Raw genomic sequence first — 18,621 nt, 5'->3', positions numbered from 1 at the left:
TCCAGCTTGAATTTCAATGATGCATTGGGGCAACGATTTTGTGAGAAACATCTTCACCCTTTAATAAAGATTTTCTTAATTCCTTACCTGTGTGCTAATTAGATATCACCTTGTTTTCACATTAAACAGACTTCCACATGAGAAAGCAGCAAGGATGCAGTGGCGTTAATGTTTCCTGGTGTCAACCTGTATTATTTCAGTAGATATTGAAATGAGGATGCATCTTGCTGCCTTTCCAATGAAGCAAGTTTAATTTAGTAATAGGTGAAAAACCATCCAAGAGCTGTTTAATCACTCAATTGGATTTTTTTTGCCAGCATATTTCTTTTTCTTTGCAACCCACTGCTAAATTGTGCTTCCTAGCTGTTTTTATAAAATCACTGAATCAAATCTAACTCTGATTACATCAGAGAAGTCTAAATACCTAACACCATAACAGGGGGTTTGAAATTTTGACTTGTCTACTTAAAGATCACCAAAATCTGATAACAAAGTCAATTACATCCCTGGGTGGGATTGAACCACCAACCTTTTGGTTAATAGCCATACACACTAACTGATTGCGCCACAGCGACACTTTGCAAAATTACATACTGACAAAGGCTAATAAACAATCATCTAGAACGTTTCCTAGAAAAACTTTAAAAAGTCAATAATCTGGAGTGTTTTTGTAAGATGTTTCTGCCATCAACCAATGAAGAAACACATTGGTACTTTCCCATGATGAGTGAGTGCTTCAGGATCTCTTGCACTTACATGTGCAGCAGAGTACTGCAATGGAAGCATGCTGGGCCCATAACCCAGAGGTAGAAAGATTGAAACTATCCTCTGCTATATGCATTTTTTTTGTTAATTAAAGTAATCCAAAACTGGGATTGATATTTTTGCTCTTTTATTTTTACTTAAAGTACAATAACTTTTACCATTTTAATTTGTTTTAATAGTATATTGACAGTATTGTTTTCTTTCAAAAATTCACTTAATTTTCTTTTCTGTGTGCTAATTAGATATCACCTTGTTTTCACATTAAATAGACTTCCACATGAGAAAGCAGCAAGGATGCAGTGGCGTTAATGTTTCCTGGTGGTAGTGGGGTACTGTGTTTGTGCTTTCCTCTGGTCAGCTCTGGTAAAAGTCAGATTTCTTTGTCTCAGATCTTCCTCTAGCCTTGTTCTTCTTTCGAGAGTTCCCTTGTGCTGCCTCAGTTGGATCTCCTTCACTTGACAGGGGGGTACCCGAGCAGCGACCCTCCCCAGCACTAGCCCAACTCCTACTTACCTGCCAGGTGAGATACTATGATCAGGAAGGTGCTTCTCCCAGGGAAAGGCTCACCCATTGCAATCTGGGTGTGCTGCTCCTGCGATTTCCCCAAATGTGGGAAACTTGACTGCATAATTTGTGTTTCCCCTGGTCGGCTCTCGTATAATTCAGATCTCTTTGTCTCAGGTCTCTCTCCAGCCTAGTTTGCTGTCTGTTTCCACTTCTCTTTTCTTAAACCGCTCCCTTCTATGCCCTTGTGCACCTTAATTAAATCTAACTCTGATTACGTCAGAGAAGGCCAGGTACCCTACACCATAAGAGGGGGTTTGAAATTTTGACTTGTCTACTTAAAGATCACCAAAATCTGATCACAAGGTCAATTACATCACTGGGTGGGAACCTTTTGGTTAATAGCCCATGTAAGTGCAAGAGATCCTGAAGCACTCACTCATCATGGGAATGTACCAATGTGTTTCTTACAAAAATTCTCCAGATTATTGACTTTTTAAAGTTTTTCTAGGAAACGTTCTAGATGAATGCTTATTAGCCTTTGTCAGTATGTACTTTTGCGAAGTGTCGCTGTGGCGCAATCAGTTAGTGTGTATGGCTATTAACCTAAAGGTTGGTGATTCAATCCCACCCAGGGACGTAATAGACCTTGTTATCAGATTTTGGTGATCTTTAAGTAGACAAGTCAAAATTTCAAACCCCCTCTTATGGTGTAGGGTACCCGGCCTTCTCTGATGTAATCAGAATTAGATTTGATTAAGTGATTTTATAAAAAACAGCTAGGAAGCACAATTTAGCAGTGGGTTGCAGAGAAAAAAAATTATGCTGGCAGAAAAGTCCAATTGAGTGATTAAACAGCTCTTCATTTTCTGATTTTATGTTTATGCTAACAAATTTGCTCTCTGAAAAGTGTCCACAAAGCCAAGTCTCTGATTAACACCTTTGTAGGAATGGTTTTTCACCTATTACTGAATTAAACTTGCTTCATTGGAAAGGCAGCAAGATGCATCCTCATTTCAATGTCTACTGAAATAATACAGGTTGACACCAGGAAACATAAACGTCACTGCATCCTTGCTGCTTCCTCATGGGGAAGTCTGTTTAATGTGAAAACAAGGTGATATCTAATCAGCACACAGGTAAGGAATTAAGAAAATCTTTCTTTATGGGTGAAGATGTTTCTCACAAAATTGTTGCACCAAGGCATCATTGAAATTCAAGCTGGAAAGATGATTTTAATATATCACTTGTACATTTTGTACTGCTCTTCTGGTGACAATGTAGATTGTTTTTGTCAATTACCATTTTAATAATCGGGTAAAGAAAATTAATTGGATTTTTGAAAGAAAACAATACTGTCAATATACTATTAAAACAAATTAAAATGGTAAAAGTTATTGTACTTTAAGTAAAAATAAAAGAGCAAAAATATCAATCCCAGTTTTGGATTACTTTAATTAATAAAAACAATGCATATAGCAGAGGATAGTTTCAATCTGCCTACCTCTGGGTTATGGACCCAGCATGCTTCCATTACAGTACTCTGCTGCACATGTAAGTGCAAGAGATCCTGAAGCACTCACATATCATAGGAAAGTACCAATGTGTTTCTTCATTGGTTGATGGAAGAAACATCTTACAAAAACTCTCCACATTATTGACTTTTTAAAATGTTTCTAGGAAACGTTCTAGATGAATGCTTATTAGCCTTTGTCAGTATGTACTTTTGAAAAGTGTCGCTGTGGCGCAATCAGTTAGTGTATAAGGCTATTAACCAAAAGGTTGGTGGTTCAATCCCACCCAGGGACGTAATTGACCTTGTTATCAGATTTCGGTGATCTTTAAGTAGACAAGTCAAAATTTCAAACCCCCTCTTATGGTGTAGGGTACCTGGCCTTCTCTGATGTAATCAGAGTTAGATTTGATTAAGTGATTTTATAAAAAAAACAGCTAGGAAGCACAATTTAGCAGTGGGTTGCAGAGAAAAAGAAAAATGCTGGCAGAAAAATCCAATTGAGTGATTAAACAGCTCTTCATTTTCTGGCTTTATTTTTATGCTAACAAATTTGTTCTCTGAAAAGTGTCCACAAAGCCAAGTCTCTGATTAACACCTTTGTAGGGATGGTTTTTAACCTATTACTAAATTAAACTTGCTTCATTGGAAAGGCAGCAAGATGCATCCTCATTTCAATGTCTACTGAAATAATACAGGTTGACACCAGGAAACATTAACGCCACTGCATCCTTGCTGCTTTCTCATGTGAAAGTCTGTTTAATGTGAAAACAAGGTGATATCTAATTAGCACACAGGTAGGGAATTAAGAAAATCTTTATTTAAGGGTGAAGATGTTTCTCACAAAATCGTTACCTCAATGCATCATTGAAATTCAAGCTGAAAAGATGATTTTAATATATCACTTGTACATTTTGTATTGCTCTTCTGGTGACAATGTAGTTTGTTTTTGTCAATTACCATTTTAATAATAGGGTAAAGAAAATTAAGTGGATTTTTGAAAGAAAACAATACTGTCAATATATTATTAAAACAAATTAAAACAGTAAAAGTTATTGTACTTTAAGTTAAAATAAAAGAGCCAAAATATCAATCCCAGTTTTGGATTACTTTAATTAACAAAAAAAATGCATATAGCAGAGGACAGTTGCAATCTGCCTACCTCTGGGTTATAGGCCCAGCATGCTTCCATTGTAGTCCTTTGCTGCACATGTAAGTGCAAGAGATCCTGAAGCACTCACTCATCATGGGAAAGTACCAATGTGTTTCTTCATTGGTTGATGGAAGGAACATCTTACAAAAACTCTCCAGATTATTGACTTTTTAAAGTTTTTCTAGGAAACGTTCTAGATGAATGCTTATTAACCTTTGTCAGTATGTACTTTTGCAAAGTGTCTCTGAGGCGCAAACAGTTAGCGTGTTCAGTTGTTAACCAAAAGGTTGGTGGTTCAATCCCACCTAGGGACGTAATTGACCTCGTTATCAGATTTTGGTGATCTTTAAGTAGACAAGTAAAAATTTCAAACCACCTCTTATGGTGTAGGGTACCTGGCCTTCTCTGATGTAATCAGAGTTAGATTTGATTAAGTGATTTTATAAAAAAAACAGCCACGAAGCACAATTTAGCAGTGGGTTGCAGAGAAAAAGAAATATGCTGGCAGAAAAATCCAATTGAGTGATTAAACAGCTCTTCATTATCTGGCTTTATTTTTATGCTAACAAATTTGTGCTCTGAAAAGTGTCCACAAAGCCAAGTATCTGATTAACACCTTTGTAGGGATGGTTTTTCAACTATTATTAAATTAAACTTGCTTCATTGGAAAGGCAGCAAGTGATGTCATCCAAGCAGTGGGTCAAAGTTGGCTTCAAACCTCGTCTGCTTATGAAAAGAGAAAAGGGGTATGCAGGGCATGGCGGCCTTTTGCGGTGCTTGGATGACCCCTAGTTCGCATTAGATAATGCAGTCGAGTTTCCCACATTTGGGGAAATCACAGGGGTCAGCATACCCAGAATGCAATGAATGAACCGCACCCTGGGAGAACAGTCTTCATGACCATGGTATCTCCTATGCAAAATAAGTATGATTTGGGATAGGGCTGGGGAGGGCCGCTGCTCAGGCACATCTCTGTCAAGTAAAGGAGATTCAACTGAGGCAGCACAAGGGAACTCTCATCTGGGGACAACAACTGCAGGGAGAACACATATTTTCAGATGAACATGGGAGGGCAGAAGGCTGCCTAATACTGAAGCACCCCCAAACAACAAACCAAATGCAACAACTAGTGCAAGCATTCCTGGGGGAAGGCCTGCAGCAGATGGATTTGCATATGGCGATGTCATCCAAGCAGTGGGTCAAAGTTGGCTTCAACCCTCGTCTGCATATGAAAAGAGAAAAGGGGCGTGCAGGGCATGGCGGCCTTTTGCGGCACTTGGATGACCCCTAGTTTGCATTAAACACCTCCACCCTCCGTCGGTGTGGGGCTCATGTTGGCTATGCCCCAGCCCCTGAAGCATTCAAGCTGATTTCTTGCAGCAGCTGGGCACTGTAACAGCTCCAGAGCTGCTCTGTAAGGCAAGTAAAAGGGTGTGGGCCCTGCAGCACTACCTGTAGTTCGCATTGTGCGAGACCCCTAGTTCGCATTAAACACCCCCACCCTCCTTCGGTGTGGGGCTCATGTTGGCCATGCCCCAGCCCCTGAAGCATTCACGCTGATTTCTTGCAGCAGCTGGGCACTGTAACAGCTCAAGAGCTGCTCTGTAAGGCAAGTAAAAGGGTGTGGGCCCTGCAGCACTACCTGTAGTTTGCATTGTGCATTGGAAGGCACAAAGTAAGCAGACGGGAGGAGAAGTCAGGATAGTGCACAAGGGTATAGACGGGAGGGGCTCAAGAAAAAAGAAGTGGAAACAGACAGCAAACTAGGCTTCCAATGCACAATGCAAACTACAGGTAGTGCTGCAGGGCCCACACCCTTTTACTTGCCTTACAGAGCAGCTCTGGAGCTGTTTAATCACTCAATTGGATTTTTCTGCCAGCATAATTTTTCTCTTACGTCCTAGAGGATGCTGGGGACTCCGTAAGGACCATGGGGGATAGACGGGCTCCGCAGGAGACATGGGCACTTAAAGAAAGACTTTAGATCTGGGTGTGCACTGGCTCCTCCCTCTATGCCCCTCCTCCAGACCTCAGTTTACTACTGTGCCCAGAGGAGACTGGGTGCTTTTCAGGGAGCTCTCCTGAGTTTCCTGACAGAAAGTATATTTGTTAGATTTTTTTATTTTCAGGGAGCCTGCTGGCAACAGACTCCCTGCATCGAGGGGCGGAGGGGAGAGATGCACACCTACTTCTGTGAGTTGATAGGCTCTGCTTCTTAGGCTACTGTACAGCATTAGCTCCAGAGGGATCGGTACGCAGGTCTCACCCTCGCCGTCCGTCCCAGAGCCGCGCCGCCGTCCCCCTCGCAGAGCCGGAAGATAGAAGCCGGGTGAGTATGAGAAGAAAAGAAGACTTCAGAGGCGGCGGAAGACTTCATGATCTTCACTGAGGTAACGCACAGCAGTAAAGCTGTGCTCCATTGCTCCCATACACCTCACACACGGCAGTCAGTGTAAGGGTGAAGGGCTCAGGGGGGACGCCCTGGGCAGCAATATAGACCTCTCTTTGGCAAAATAAATATATATGCAGCTAGGCACTGTATATATATATATAAGAGCCCCCGCCATTTTTTTACTATATTTGAGCGGGACAGAAGCCCGTCGCTGAGGGGGTGGTGCTTCTCCCTCAGCACTCACCAGCACCATTTTCTCCACAGCACCGCTGAGGGGAAGCTCCACGGACTCTCCCCTGCTTATACCACGGTAGAAAGAGGGTCTTAAAGAAGAGGGGGGCACATAATTAGGCGCATATATATATGGAAATACAGCGCTACTGGGTAAACATAAAATTATTGTGTTTTTTTCCTGGGTCATATAGCGCTGGGGTGTGTGCTGGCATACTCTCTCTCTCTGTCTCTCCAAAGGGCCTTGTTGGGGAACTGTCCTCAGATAAGAGGATTCCCTGAGTGTATGGTGTGTCGGTACACGTGTGTCGACATGTCTGAGGTAGAAGGCTCTCCTAGAGAGGAGCAGGAGCAAATTAATGTGGTGTCTCCATCGACAACGCCGACACCTGACTGAATGGATATGTGAAATGTTTTAAGTGCTAATGTAAACTTATTACACAAGAGATTAGACAAAGCTGAAGCTAGGGAACAGTCAGGGAGTCAACCCATGCCTGTCCCTATGTCGCAGGGACCTTCGGGGTCTCAAAAGCGCCCACTATCCCAAATAGTTGACACAGATACCGACACGGATTCTGACTCCAGTGTCGACTACGATGATGCAAAGTTACAGCCAAAATTGGCTAAATGTATTCGATATATGATTATTGCAATAAAAGATGTTTTGCACATCACAGAGTCCCCTGTCCCTGACACGAGGGTACACATCTATAAGGGAAAGAAACCTGAGATAACCTTTCCCCCCTCACATGAGTTGAACGAATTATGTGAAAAAGCTTGGGAATCTCCAGACAAAAAGCTGCAGATTCCCAAAAGGATTCTTATGGCGTATCCTTTCCCGCCAATGGACAGGATACGGTGGGAATCCTCCCCTAGAGTGGATAAAGCATTGACACGCTTATCCAAAAAGGTAGCGCTGCCATCCCAGGATACGGCTACCATCAGGGACCATGCTGACCGCAAGCAGGAGGTTACCCTAAAGTCCATTTACACACATTCTGGTACCTTACTCAGACCGGCAATTGCGTCGGCCGGGGTTGTAGCGCGGTGGCAGCATGGACAGATACCTTATCAGCAGAGATTGAGACCCTAGATAAGGATGCTATGTTATTGACCATAGGGCATATAAAAGATGCTGTCCTATATATAAGAGATGCTCAAAGTGACATTAGTCTACTGGGTTCTAGAATAAACGCTATGTCAATTTCTGCTAGACGAGTCCTATGGACCCGGCAATGGACAGGTGATGCCGACTCAAAAAGGTATATGGAGGTTTTACCTTACAGGGGTGAGGAATTGTTTGGGGAAGGTCTCTCGGACCTAGTCTCCACAGCTACAGCTGGTAAATCAAATTTTTTGCCTTATATTCCCTCACAGCCTAAGAAAGCACCACATTATCAAATGCAGTCCTTTCGATCACAGAGAAACAAGAAAGTACGAGGTGTGTCCTTTCTTGCCAGAGGTAAGGGCAGAGGGAAGAAGCTGCACAACACAGCTAGTTCCCAGGAACAGAAGTCCTCCCCGGCCTCTACAAAATCCACCGCATGACGCTGGGGCTCCGCTAAAGGAGTCCGCCCAGTTGGGGGCACGTCTTCGAGTTTTCAGCCACATCTGGGTTCATTCGCAGGTGGATCCCTAGGCAATAGAAATTGTTTCTCAGGGTTACAAGCTGAAATTCGAAGAGGTGCCTCCTCGCCGGTTTTTCAAATCGGCCCTACCATCTTCTCCCCAGGAAAGGGAGATAGTGTTAAATGCAATTCACAAATTGTATCTTCAACAGGTGGTGGTCAAGGTTCCCCTGCTTCAACAAGGAAATGGAAATTATTCGACCCTGTTTGTAGTCCCAAAACCGGACGGTTTGGTCAGACCCATATTAAATTTAAAATCCCTGAACCTATACTTGAAAAGGTTCAAGTTCAAGATGGAATCGCTAAGAGCGGTCATCGCCAGCCTAGAAGGGGGGGATTTTATGATATCTCTGGACATAAAGGATGCATACCTTCATGTACTCATTTATCCACCTCATCAGGCGTACCTAAGATTTGCGGTACAGTATTGTCATTACCAATTTCAGACGTTGCCGTTTGGTCTCTCCAGAATTTTCTCCGAGAATTTTCACCAAGGTAATGACGGAAATTATGGTGCTCCTGCGAAAGCAAGGTGTCACAATTATCCCGTACTTGAACGATCTCCTCATAAAAGCGAGATCAAGAGAGCAGTTGCTGAACAGCGTATAACTTTCACTGAAGGTGTTACAGCAACACGGCTGGATTCTCAATATCCCGAAGTCGCAGTTGGTTCCTACGACTCGTCTGACTTTGCTTGGGCATTATTCTGGATACGGACCAGAAAAGGGTTTATCTTCCGATAGAAGAGGCCCAGGAACTCATGACTCTGGTCAGGAACCTATTGAAACCAAAACAGGTGTCAGTGCATCACTGCACTCGAGTCCTGGGAATGATGGTGGCATCATACGAGGCCATTCCCTTCGGCAGGTTCCATGCGAGGATCTTGCAATGGGACCTACTGGACAAGTGGTCCGGGTCACATCTACAGATTCATCAGTTGATCACCCTGTCCCCCAGGGCCAGGGTATCTCTCCTGTGGTGGCTGCAGAGTGCTCACCTTCTAGAGGGCCGCAGGTTCGGCATTCAGGACTGGATCCTGGTGACCACGAACGCGAGCCTCCGAGGTTGGGGAGCAGCCACACAGGGAAGAAATTTCCAAGGTCTTTGGTCAAGTCAGGAGACTTGTCTTCACATCAACATCCTGGAGCTAAGGGCCATATACAACGCCCTATGTCAAGCGGAGACCTTACTTCGCGACCAACCAGTTCTGATCCAGTCAGACAACGTCACCGCACTAGTTCATGTAAACCGCCAAGGCGGCACAAGGAGCAGAGTGGCGATGGCGGAAGCCACCAGAATTCTTCGCTGGGCGGAGAATCATGTAAGCTGTCAAAGTCAGAAAAATATCACGATGCACACTGCCATATTTGCACCTCATATGTGTCCCTGCTGCGCATGCGTGCGCTCTCCCGTGCGTGCGCATACTCGCTGTTGCGGGCACCCGCAGGCGCACGGTATGCGCATTTACGGTAGAGATTGTGTGCGTCTAGCGGGCGACTCTTTCGTTACATATTTTCACCATATAATGCATTTTGTAGATTATGGTCCCTTTGATAGATTCTGAAAGTTTAGTTAATGTAGTATGTTCCTGGACAGAGAGATCCCTCATTGTTTGATACGAAGGGTCAGACAGGAGTAATACAGTGGTGTTTAGTATCCATCGGAAGAGTATTTAATTAGCAATATTCCGGTGTTGGTTTGAAGCGGATCAATCGCTCGTGCGAATAGTTATGGACATAAGAAGTTTATGAACATTTACTGTATTTGCACTTACTTATCCATGCGGCGGGAAACCCAGTTTCCCTCCCACCTGAGCTGTTGGAAATAGTCACAGCCCACCTGTATGAATCAACCTATGACCTTTTGTTATAATGCGAAGACGAATTCCTGTGTCCAATGAACAATGAGATTGTAGGGACCATTGAATTGTATTGTGTGTGGGGCATAAATAGACAGGCCGATCACATCCAGCACTCACTCTTCATCGGTTATCATTGCTGAAAATCGGGAGCTGGATGTCCAGAGGCGCATGCGATCGTTTCCTTTGTGCGTAAGTTTTCTCCGTAATCATATTGTCTTTTCTTGTTATTATGGGCCATATCTTTCTCTCTCTCTCTTCTCTTTCTCTCATTTTCTCTTAAACGTACTTGTATTGTATTTACTGTGTAGTTACCTGGTTAGTTAGTCTATGTTATATTGTAGTGTATGACTTGTATTGTATTAATTCTTTTGCAAGTATAACATTCATAATATATATATTAGGCGTTGGACCCTAAGCACGGTATTTGTGTATTTCTTATAGTGTTAAGTATTCTCAGAGCGTCGGTGACGCTCGAACAGCTTTTGAGTTAATAAGGTTATACAGTGTTGCATTTACACCCTATCTCTACACTAAGGTTTTACAGCAAATTACATTGTTTGTGGTTTAGACATAAAGGTTTAACATTGTGAGCGTCGGCGCCGCTCGTGATCTCCTCGTGGTCTCGAGCGTCCGCTACGCTGATAGCGTAGCATTACGGTAGTCGCTCACCTATAAGTGTGCCCGATACCAACAGCGTATTCTCGTGAGCGTCTGTATCGCTTGAGCAGCCCGCTCCCGATACAGCGTCCGTTACGCTATAGCGAACCATTACGTTAGTCAGCAGCCAATAGCGTGCCTGCCTGTGATCTCTTGGCCGTGAGCGAACGTGACGCTTGAGCGTCTCGACCACGGCTAAGCGATTGTTACGCAACGAGCGTACCCTTACGGTACTCCATACGCAAATAGCGTACAGTGTTCTTAGACCTCACAAAGGGTTTTAAATAAGATAAATATTTAGCTTTATCAATTGGCGGCTCGTCCTGTCCTTCACATATCTCTGCTAGGTAATTTCAGCAGACATTATCCATCAGCAAAGGGCGGGAGATCATATTCTTCGCAGTGCTGACGGGATAAGCGTCTGTTTCGCTTAGTAAAGGGTGCTGAAGGAATCCGGGAACCGGAGGTAAGAACAACACACTAGTGTCTTTTAAAACTGTTTATTTCTATCTTGCGTACGCACACACGCATATCTGCATTTCTTTTTCATTCATGTATTTTCATATATCACTCTCCTGTTTGCCATTTTATAATTGATAAAACGTGCTAAGAGAGATTTGTCGCTATTTCATAGTTAAAGTGTAAAAGTAATGCGTTAAGGGATAAAGTGTAAAGCACACACGCAGCTCTACCTAAAGGTAAAAGGAGAGATTGGTGTGTTGCACGGTAGACGACTGAGGATCATCTACATTGATAAAACGTGTTAGTTGTGTTACGGTGGACATTGGTTTTGTATACACGTGTCTCTAACAAAAGGCTGAGACTCGCGTACGCAAAGGCCGACGCACGCAGCGTAAATTATGCAACGGAGCGTCTGGGTACGCCCTCGTAACATAAATCACACGATAGTGTTGATTTTTAAATAGCACAATAAGCGATAAATAGCGCAATAAGCGATAAATATCGCAACAGGCGATAAATAGCGCAACAAGCGATAAATAGCGCAACAGGCGATAAATAGCGCAAATCTATTTTAAATCCGAAATTTAAATTAACAGATCCTTCTCCAAATTTACAACACATCTGGTCTAAAGAAAAATTTCTGCGCAGAAATAGAAATAGAAACAAAAGTGTGTATGTGGTGAGTGAGTGTTTGTTTTTACAATTTTGGGGATTGAACCACAGAAATCATCGAGTTCTCGTGAAGTACATACGTGTAAGTGACATACGTGGTGGCTAGGGAGGCATCTCTGGTTAAACATAAAATTTGAGCATTAGAGTGTAGCAGACCAGGAGGTCATACTGTAACAGACCAGGAGGTCAGACCAGGAGGTCGCATAACAGACCAGGAGGTCCAAGTACAGCAGACAAGGAAGTCCGCTATAGAGACAAGGCACAACACCAAGAAGGGTTGGTGCGACACCCATATAGGCCATAAAAAGCTCAGGCTGAAGGAATTCGCAGCTGCTGAATGTCGATTCCACTGGTCGCTCCGTACATAAGATTAGTTGCTTATGTGCTGAACGATTGTACCGCACGTAATTGTGTGCATTAAGTTAGTCTGACCAGTACCATTTGTGTACAAACCCGGTCATAAAACTATTTGTACATTCTGACGTTATTTGTGTAATTTTTTATTTTCTGAAGGGAAGTTCGCTGGTCACTCAGGAATTGTCCAACAACCAATAGTTACTGGAAAGAGTAAGTGTTCTTCGGATATCTCTCGCATGTTCCAGTAAATAGAGGTTCATAGGGGCCCTGGGTCGAGTACGCCAGCGCTATATCAGTGTGTGGGCGTATTGGTCGGCGTGGGCGAGTGAGTGAGGTGCTCGGTAAACTTCACCGTCAACCTATCTTTTAATATTTTGGTTTTTTGTAAGGGTTCGCAGAAGACCCTGAGATAAAGGTCAGAGGTAGAGCAAGCAACACCTGCAAATTATGGGGGCCAGTTGTTCAGGAAGGGGGCGATCAACCTCGGTTCGGGTTGATTCAGTAAACCGACCAGTCGGGTCGGCAAGGTATGTAATGTGTGAAAAATATGGTTTACATACAGAAATTTTATGTGATGAATGGGAGAGAATGACAGTACATGACGGGGAGAAATTCCCAAGAGTAGGTAGCTTCAGCCCAGAAGTGTTACTGAATTTAAGGAGGAGGATATGTCTCATTAAATCAACAAAGAGACGAATCCAACATTATGATTATTTGCAGCTATGGCAACAGGAGGGTGAAATACAGAGAGGATTGGCTCTGGCGGCGGGATCTGGCCCTATCAGGAAACTGATAGCCACGGCCCCGCCGCCACCATACATATCAGGAGAGAAATTGGTTGCGGAGAATGACGCATCAGGGGGTAACAAACAGGCACTTAGCAACTGTATAAATGTTAAGGATAATGTTAATAAGTTAACCAATGCAAGCATTAACCCGTGCAAGTTGTACCCTGTTTTGAACTTTCCCCAGGAGTGTGATCAAGAGGACGAATCGGCAACAATATCGGCGCTCTCTCTAGCAGCCACTATATCAGAAACGACAGTAGGCACGGCCCAACCCATAAGATTAGTAACAAAGCCCCCTAGCGGAGGGACAGGTGAGGTCGTATCAACGGGTAAGTACGGCACCTTACACTATGCTGAAACCATTTCACCACAGGCTGTAGAATCTACACAGAATGATGTTAGTAGACTTAATCCTGTTAGGGTAATAGCTGTTCCAAATGGGAAAACTGACACATCAGGAGTCACTCCTATCAGGAACATTGCCATGTATATCCCATTTTCCAGAATGGAATTAAGGACCATAGTGTCTGAATTCCCTGACCCCAGAAAATACTTAGTTGCTAGCCAAAAATACATCAGAGACCTAGGAAACACTTTAGAGCCCAATAACAAAGACTGGCAGATATTGCTGAGGGCATGTTTACCCTCCAATGTCGACTCAGCTCAATTTTTAGCTGACTGTGGATTGGATCTGGATGTACCTCTTACAGATGTGTACAACAAAGATAACGTAAAAAGAATAAATTTACAGTTAAAGGAGTATTTCCCAGCTGTAGCCAAATGGAATAGAATTTTTTCCATTAAACAAAAAGAGACAGAAACAGCTGCTGATTATTTTCACCGGGCATTATTAGAAATGGCAAAGTACACTGGCATAGAGGACATTAGGACCAATGCAAACCATCAAGAAGTAGCAGTATCTGTGCTAATGGATGGTTTAAAAGAAGCATTAAAGACAAGGGTACAGACCACGCAACCATGTTGGCGAGGTCTGTCAGTGGCTACTTTGAGAGAGGCTGCTATTGATCACGACCGGAATATCACCAGACACAGGGAGTCGCAAGGTGATAAGTTAATGTCAGTAAGTATACAGGCCCTGACCACAAAACAGCCTGTGTTTATATCACCAAACCCTGTGGGTAAGTCAAATGTGGTAACATGTTATTTTTGTCATAAACAGGGACACATAGCACGAGACTGTAGAGCGAAAAATTCGCAAAGATCTTACCAACCCCCTAGACAACGACACGACACACGACATTGGGAGCAAGGTCCGCAGAGACGGAGTTATGAGCCACATGCAGGAGAAACAAAAAGATACCCCCCGAACAGAGACTGGCAAACTCCTGGCAGTTCCCATTTAACCCCTTCACAAGTAGTTGCTGCCAGCGGGATTCAGGGAGGTCACCATACCCAATAGGGGTGTAGCCATACCTGTAATCTGCAGCCAGTAAAATTGATTGCAAGCCTTGGGAGTGAACCTGAAATTGCAATCAATGTAGCTGGTAAATCATTAAACTTTCTTGTAGACACAGGGGCGGCCAAATCAGTGATAAATTCGACAGTGGGCATGAGAACCACTGGTAAGACAATTCCAGCCATAGGGGTAACGGGAGTAGTCCAGCACTACCCTGTTAGCAAACCAGCCGAGATTACAGTAGGGCCTTTACATACCAAGCATTCCTTTTTGCTGGCTGCATCGGCACCGACTAATCTCCTGGGAAGAGACTTATTGTGTAAAATGGGGTGCGTCATTTATTGTACTCCTGAAGGTGTATTCTTGGACATACCTGAGAATCACGCTCAGGAAGTGCGAGACATGTTAGACTCCCCATCAAAATTAATGTCACATACCATTATGACAAATAGGACTCCATCCAAAGTAGAAGAAATGACATCCCAGATACCAGAGTCACTTTGGACTAAAGATGGACAGGACACTGGATTAATGGCAAACGTAGCTCCTGTAGTTGTACAAGTAAAAGATGGTAGGATAGCTCCAAAAATCCCACAGTACCCTCTGAAGCCAGAGGTGGAGTTAGGAGTGTATCCCGTAATAGAGCGCTTGCTACAACAGGGTATTCTGGTAAGAACGTCCAGCACTGCCAATAGTCCCATCTTCCCTGTGAAAAAGAGTGGGGGGAGGGGTTACCGGCTAGTGCAGGATCTAAGGGGGATCAACAAAATAGTTGAGAGTCAGTTCCCCGTAGTGCCAAATCCAGCTGTCATCCTTATGCAAATCCCTCCCACTGCGAAATTTTTCACTGTTATTGACCTCTGCTCCGCTTTCTTTTCGGTACCTCTGCACCCTGACAGCCAATATTTGTTTGCATTCACATACAGAGGAGTCCAATACACATGGACTCGATTACCACAAGGTTTCATAGACAGTCCAAGTATATTTTCCCAGGCTTTGCATGATTGTTTACAGTCTTTCCAACCAGAGAGTGGATCAGTATTAATACAGTACGTGGATGATCTACTACTGTGTTCTGATTCATTGGAAGCATCCCTGAAGGATACGAAACAGCTCCTGTTTCATCTTTCAGACACAGGACACAAGGTTTCCAAAGACAAGTTGCAATTATGCCAAACTAAGGTAAAATATTTGGGACACTGTCTAACACAAGGACTGAGACACCTGACCACTGATAGAATTCAAGCAATTAGAGACATGACTCTGCCAAAAACCCAGCAACAGATCAGAACATTTTTAGGAATGTGTGGGTATTGCCGTAACTGGATCCCAGGGTTTTCCATTCTAGCGTTACCTCTGCAGGAGATGGTCTCCTCAAACAAACCTGATCGGATTTCGCATACAGACGAGTCCGAGATGGCATTTGAGAGACTTAAACAGTGCCTAACGCAGGCACCAGCATTAGGTATGCCAGACTATGGGAAACCCTTTGAGCTGTACGGAACAGAAAGTGCTGGTTGCGCGGCAGGCGTCTTAACCCAAAAGCACGGTGATGCCAGCAGGCCAGTAGCATACTACAGCGCTCAGCTAGACACGGTAGCGCGATCCCTCCCCACATGCTTGCGAAGCGTCGCTGCGATAGCATTGCTAGTAACGAAAAGCGAAGATGTAGTGCTAGGTCACAACCTCACAATTCATACACCACATGCAGTGTCAGCCTTGCTAAATTCTGCCCAAACCAGGCACGTCTCATCAGCGCGGTTTACAAGATGGGAATTGGCACTAATGGCCCCCGTAAACATCACCATAAGGAGATGCAGTGCATTAAATCCTGCAACATATCTCCCAGGTGTGCCTGGACAGGCACAAAGGGTGGAGGATGAGAGTGGTGGGGAAGGAGAATTTAACACACAGGAGGACACACATGATTGTATGGAATATTTGACCCAAAATTTTACCGCAAGGCCTGACATCAGTGACAACCCGCTGGAAAATGTAGATCTAACTTTCTACACGGACGGTAGTTGTCACAGACAGTCAGACTCGGGAGACTTGTGTACTGGATACGCAGTCGTAGATGACCAAGGCACCATAGAAGCGGAACCGCTAGGCCCACCTCACTCAGCCCAGGTTGCTGAACTGGTCGCCCTAACCAGAGCATGTGAATTGGCTAAGGGCAAATCAGCCAATATCTACACCGACTCTAGATACGCATTCGGGGTAGTCCATGATTTCGGAGCCCTATGGCGCCTCAGAAATTTCATGACGGCAGCTGGTACACCGGTAGCGCATGCAGCTCACATCAAAAGGCTTCTAACAGCGATACAGGAACCCGACAGAGTGGCTGTTATCAAGTGTAAAGCACACACATATAGCCAGGACCCAGTATCACTTGGTAACAGCCGAGCAGACGAAGCAGCTAAGTTAGCAGCTGGTACCCCCAGACAGACAGACACCACACAACTGATGGTATTTAATACCATCAACACACAGAAGTTGTGTGAAATGCAAAATTTGTGTTCCACACAGGAAAAGGCAGTCTGGAAGGCGAAGGGATATGGCCAGGAGTCCTCAGGACTCTGGACGGATGGACAAGGTAAACCGGTGGCCCCCAGAGCATATCTTCCATGTTTAGCTGAGGCAGCTCACGGGCTGACTCATCTGGGCAAGGAAGGAATGTGCAAGTTGGTAAGAGCATATTGGTGCGCCCCAGGATTTTCATCTCATGCAAGTAAGAGAGCAATGTCATGCCTTACCTGTTTGAGAAAGAATATCGGAAAGGCAATACCAACAGAACCATCTCATATCCCACCTGCAGGCGGTCCTTTCCAGGCAATACAGATTGACTTCATTCAATTACCCCCTTGTCGAAATTTGAAATATGTACTTGTTTGTATAGATGTGTTCTCAAATTGGGTTGAAGCATTCCCGGCGGCCACAAATACCGCTATGTTTACTGCTAAGAAAATTGTGCAGGAATTTGTATGTAGATATGGTATCCCTAGAATTATCGAAAGTGATAGGGGTACCCATTTTACAGGTGATGTCTTTCAAGGAATGTGTAAGTTGATGGGAATTGATAGCAAGCTGCACACTCCATACCGTCCACAGGCGAGTGCGAAGGTGGAAAGAGTGAATAGCACTATTAAAAATAATTTGAGCAAAGTTATGGCAGAAACAGGATTGACATGGCCAGAAGCTTTACCCATTGTACTGTACAGCATCAGAACCACTCCCAGGTCCCCTCTTAATCTGTCCCCTTTTGAAATCTTGTTTGGTCGACAACCGCATGTTATGATTAACCCTCAGGATGATTTGAAGTGTAACAATGAAGTGACTGTAAAGTACCTGGTTAATATGAGTAAACAGCTAAGGAATCAAAATAATAATTTGAAGTTGGTGATTCCTGATTTACCAGATAGTAATTGTCATGACATTGAACCTGGGGAGTATGTAATGATACGAAATTTTCTACGCTCAGGTTGCCTTATTGACAGATGGGAAGGACCATACCAAGTCTTATTGACTAGCACTACAGCATTGAAAGTTGCCGAGAGAGAGACTTGGGTTCATTCGTCCCATTGTAAGAAGGTTGCTGATCCAGAGAGGTCCCGTGATAAGGAACAGACGGTAGAGGACGTTGTATCACTGGAGTGTCTGTTCCAGGAGGACTGAGGCGGCACCTGAGCATTGAAAATCACAAGATCAAAAGCAGTTGTCGATTCCCTGTTCCCTTTTATTCTTTTTCTCCAACTTCCCATCCCCTCTCCCTCAAATTATTTTCCCCCCCTTCTCATTCTTCTTCGTTTCCTCCTATAAGATGGACTTGCCCCAAGAGACTGTGATCCGGATTTTCCTGTTGACCATGATGTTGACCAGAGCAGTCTGTTCCGGCGAGAGTACCATGGAGGTCGAGAGAGGTTCTGGAATGGGTTCTGATGACAGAGATGGAGGCGTAGTTTTCCGAGAACAACATAATCAACAAGCAAAGGCGAGTATCAGAAAACAATCCGATAGCATTGACAATAGAAGGAATTGTGAAGGATTGTTAGCTGAAGAAAACTGTATCTGTAGGCTCTGTGACAACGTAGTCGAGGATGGGTGCATTAAGAAATGCCAATCCAGTTTTAATATCCACATGGACCGGCATCCCTTGAGTGACTATCACTCCTTAGTGGGTAGCGTGTTAAATCAAACAGATTGTTGGGTATGCTCTCAAGT

General features: G+C 44.0%; 1 non-coding gene and 1 pseudogene across 1 annotated transcript; one reads left to right on the top strand and one right to left on the bottom strand.

Annotated features, from left to right (window-relative positions):
* The first annotated feature begins 1,270 nt into the window (after positions 1-1,270).
* Positions 1,271-1,433, top strand: LOC135031751 (U1 spliceosomal RNA). Its single transcript, XR_010227396.1, has one exon. It is a non-coding gene; the product is annotated as a U1 spliceosomal RNA (small nuclear RNA).
* A 3,252-nt stretch (positions 1,434-4,685) lies between these two features.
* Positions 4,686-4,864, bottom strand: LOC135031694 (U1 spliceosomal RNA; annotated as a pseudogene).
* Positions 4,865-18,621: the final 13,757 nt, after the last annotated feature.

Source organism: Pseudophryne corroboree, unplaced genomic scaffold, assembly GCF_028390025.1.
Source record: "Pseudophryne corroboree isolate aPseCor3 unplaced genomic scaffold, aPseCor3.hap2 scaffold_526, whole genome shotgun sequence".
NCBI classification, from domain to species: domain Eukaryota; kingdom Metazoa; phylum Chordata; class Amphibia; order Anura; family Myobatrachidae; genus Pseudophryne; species Pseudophryne corroboree.
The sequence above is the reverse complement of the archived record's forward strand: the minus strand, read 5'-3'. Positions and strand labels throughout refer to the sequence as shown.